The sequence below is a fragment of the Silene latifolia genome, chromosome 2, assembly GCF_048544455.1.
Source record: "Silene latifolia isolate original U9 population chromosome 2, ASM4854445v1, whole genome shotgun sequence".
Lineage (NCBI taxonomy): Eukaryota > Viridiplantae > Streptophyta > Magnoliopsida > Caryophyllales > Caryophyllaceae > Silene > Silene latifolia.
In genome coordinates this window covers 69,007,428-69,011,967 of record NC_133527.1, presented here as the reverse complement: position 1 = coordinate 69,011,967, position 4,540 = coordinate 69,007,428, and positions in this window count along the sequence as shown.

Below are 4,540 nucleotides of genomic sequence, written 5' to 3'. Positions count from 1 at the left end.
AATAAATGGGCGTTAAATCAGATTGACAAGGATTTCTTAAGAATTTGTTACTAAACAACTTCTTAATTATCACAAACAAGATCATGAAACCATGCTCTATTGGGAAGAGCATCTACATTCACATGTAATAACTCAATAAATAGAACTGATACAATTAACAAGCATCCCAAAGCAACACACTAATCATCTACGCAAGTAGATATTATACAAGCAGCCCAAATTACCTACTTTCTACGTATGAAAGTTCACTGGTAACATCTTCACATGTCAGAATAGACGATGGAAGTTGTAGCTAGCTGATCATCTGTGTTGGTTCAATCGTCATCTATCTTCAGTTTTCGTCAAGTATGAACATGAACAGTATTGGTTAGTGCAGGCACATCGACAATGTTACTTTGGCCCGAAATTACGATAAGCTTAAATGATGCCAAATGGGTGTTCTATGAAGAGCCAGGGACTTCAAGAAGAGGAGCATCAAGCTTTTGAAAAAGACGTATAAATTCCCATCATAGAGTAAGAATTAAACGTGTCCATTTAAGATTCTAAATGAACATGACCAGAATGACACAAAAAACCGATTCATAACAATTTACCCGAACTGACATGTGCTAGAATGACCATTCAATACCAGCCCCAAACAGACCTGGAATGATCGACCCATCCTGACGGGCATAGTGCATCATACACCCTGAATGATCTGCCCAAAACTGAATGAATCTGTACTCAACATGAAAGACTCGTTCCCTAGGTATACTTAATCATAGTTAAATAATAAGAATCAAAGAATCAATTCTATCTCAGACAACCACCATTATCGACTAGGGTAGCATAATAATTTGATAATCACAAGGCGCATTAATAATCTGCAATTGTGTTTCCTAAATTCCTAAACACTTACTCTGTATGTATCAGACATGAATCTTCATTCTACAAGCATTTCATAACATTAATATGTATTCAAGTAGTACTAATTAACTTAGGAAAAACAATCAAATCATACATCAAGCTAGATATTTCAACGAAAAGCACACTCACAAATTTTGCATTTGAAAATCGTGAAATTGAACATAGAAAATTGGGGGAAATTGAATTACGAAGTAATTCGAGTGAAATCAAAGAGTAAAAAACAGATTTACAAATAAAATCATGAGAAAACGTACTATAACAATCAAATGAAAAGAAAATTGCAATTTGACAATGAATAGATTATAAGCAAAAATAAGATGGAGATGAAAAGGTACCGGATAAAAAAAGCGGGATTCCAGATAGCAATGGTATCATCGATTAAACCACCAACGATGAGGCCGAGGGAATACTCATCAGAATCGGTGACGCTTTTGGACCATGAATGGCGGTTAAATTGATAGGAAAAAGAGGACAAAAATTTATGAGGGAGAAAGCAAAGTCTGAAAATGGTAAGTTAAGAAGACGAACATTATTTCATAGTGCGATGAGTTTGTTTTTTAGATGAATCTTGGCCGTGTATTTTTCATTATTTAATGGTCTAGATTTTCCAAACTCACAACTCACCATAAGAACCAAACTCACGAGATCCCGCCTCTATATATATATATATATATATATATATATATATATATATATATATAGAGAGAGAGAGAGAGAGAGAGAGAGTCAAGATCCGGTGAGAACTCCTAAATATTTGAGGATTGAGGATTTGTAAATACAATATCACAAGTTCTTCAATAAAATATCACGAAAAATCAGACCTTTGTCAAATTTTTTATTTTTTTTGAAAAAAAAAAGTTTTTTTGCACAGGTGTTTTTTTGTGTGATATTTTATCGAATAACCTGTGATATTGTATTGAAGAACCTCTGATATTGTAACACAATCCTCAATCCTCAAAAAGATAGTGTATCCTCACATGCTCCTATTCCTATATATATATATATATATATATATATATATAAAGAGAGAGAGAGAGAGAGAGAGATAGAGAGAGAGAGAGAGAGAGAGAGAGAGGCAAGATCCGGTGAGTCCACCTATATTTTTGAGTCCCGTGATTCCACTTATGTATCACACGCTATACACAAGAATATCACGATGTTTTTAGTGTAACCTGTGAGTCTAGAAACAATATCACCGAATGTACGAAACAATATCACTACTCACACTAAACAATATCACGAAAAACACGCATTATAAACAGTAAAAAGAAAGGCTGAGAATATAGAAAGTGCACAACTCTCTGTCGACGGCAACCACCCATAACCCAACGCCACACATTCACCACCGTCAGTACCACCACCATTGACTTAGTACCACACCACCACCCGCCAACCCGTCTCACGACCACGACTACACCCTTTATTAACACACCCACCATCCCACCATAAATCCGCCACACACAATCCTTACTAAAGATCCCATATTTTGAGTTCGGTGTGGAGCAGCAGCAAGATGATGAGTCGTCATAGTTGATGCAGGCCACCATAGATGGGCATATGGTGCTTGAATTGATGTTTGTTTGATTTTAAAGTTTAAAAATAAAGAAGGGAGAGAGATGGGGAAGAGATTTAAGGACGTGGATAGGTAAGTGCACTACATGGGTAGCGAACGCCAACGATCTCGTCGGCATGGGGGTCGTCGATAAAGAAAGTACTATGACAGACATTGAAGATGGTGAAAGGCGGAATTATGTTCAGTAGTGTGATATTATATAGTATAACCCGTGATATTGTTGAGTACAACCAGTGATATTGTTTCGCTGGACTCACAGACTCAAAAAGAGAGGGTGGACTCATGTGATCCTAATTCTATATATATATATATATATATATATATATATATATATATATATATATATATATATATATATATATATATATGTGTGTATATGTATATATATATATATATATGTATATATGTATATATGTATATATGTATATATATATATAGAGGCCGGATCCGGTGATGCCGTTAATTATGGCGAGGCGGCCGACCTCACCAAATTACTTCATGGTTTTGTGAACCCTGGACTTAATTTCGTGAATCCTAGACCCGATTTTGTGAATCTAACACACAAACAAGTGACATTGGACATATATTAACATTGATAAATATATTATAATCGTATATTTATATGTGTTTATCTATGTGGGACTCGAACCCACACCATGCGCAATAGCACAATGCTCTACCTTTTGAGCTAATAGATGATAAGTACAAACAGTGCATCAACAAATAACAAAAACATGAAACATGATACATAACCAATTTAAGTCCTAAGTTCACATAACCTGGTCCAAGCTTCACAAAGTCAAGTCTAGATTTCACAAAATGATGCCTAAGTTTGACAAAATCAAGTTTCACAAAATCACGTTTCACAAAATCAGGTCTAGGGTTCATATAATATAGTCCAAGCTTCACAAAATCAAGTCCAGGTTTCACAAAATTAGGTCTATGTTTGCCAAAATCAGGTTTCACAGAATCAGGTCTAGGGTTCACATAATATACTCCAAGCTTCACAAAATCAAGTCCAGGTTTCATAAAATCAGGTCTATGTTTGAACCTTATTTTGTGAACCTTGGACCTAATCTTGTGAATCTCGGACCTGATCTTGTGAACTCTGAACCCAAATTTGTGAATCTTGGACCTAATCTTGTGAATCATGGAGCTAATCTTGCGAATCCTGAACCTAATTTTGTGAACCCTGGACCTAATCTTGCGAATCTTGGATTTGATTTTGTGACTTAGCTATTATCTTGTGAATGCTAGACTTAATTTTGTTAATCTAGGACCCAATTTTGTGAAAGTGGGTCTTTATTTTGTTTATTTAGGACATACGCTCCCAGGACATACGCTCCATAGTACTTCCAAAAGCGAAAAGAAGACTGCCAACACCCTTCAAAACGCTACTGACGCCGCGATCAAATATTTCATCTTTAACAAAACCAATAACTTGGTCAACAGAAGGTAACGAATTCACAATTTGACACGACATTTCAGACTTCATGTTTGACAATGATAAAGGGTGGAACACATTTCTCACCTCAACTGGAAGCAGTTTAAACCCTGTGTGAGTTGTTACATGAGTTAATGTCGGAGAAGTACCTGAGTTAATGGTGGATGGCGATTGACGAAGTGAAGCTCACTATTAATGGCGATAGAAAGCTCACCTTTCTTACCTATTTAAGTACCTGAGTTAATGTCGGAGAAGTGATACAAACATTATTCCGACGAAATCCAGTACATTAAACACGAAATTGAAAGACGAAATCAATCGAAAACTGATTAAAATCATAATAAAATAAGAGATCCATAATTAAGCTCAAATTCATTAAAAATCTGTAATTAAGAGCAAATTACAGCATTCAGCTAAGATCAATCAACAAAAAATGCAAACAACATGTAGAAAATTACAGCAAGAAATCAGTAAAACTGAATTCCAACACGACAAATTAGGCTATAACGATAAATAATTAAGCTCAAATCCATTCAAAATCAATAACAACAATGAAAAATTCCAGCACTTCAGCTAATAATTGAACAAATCGACAACGATTTCGACGTAACCGAAAA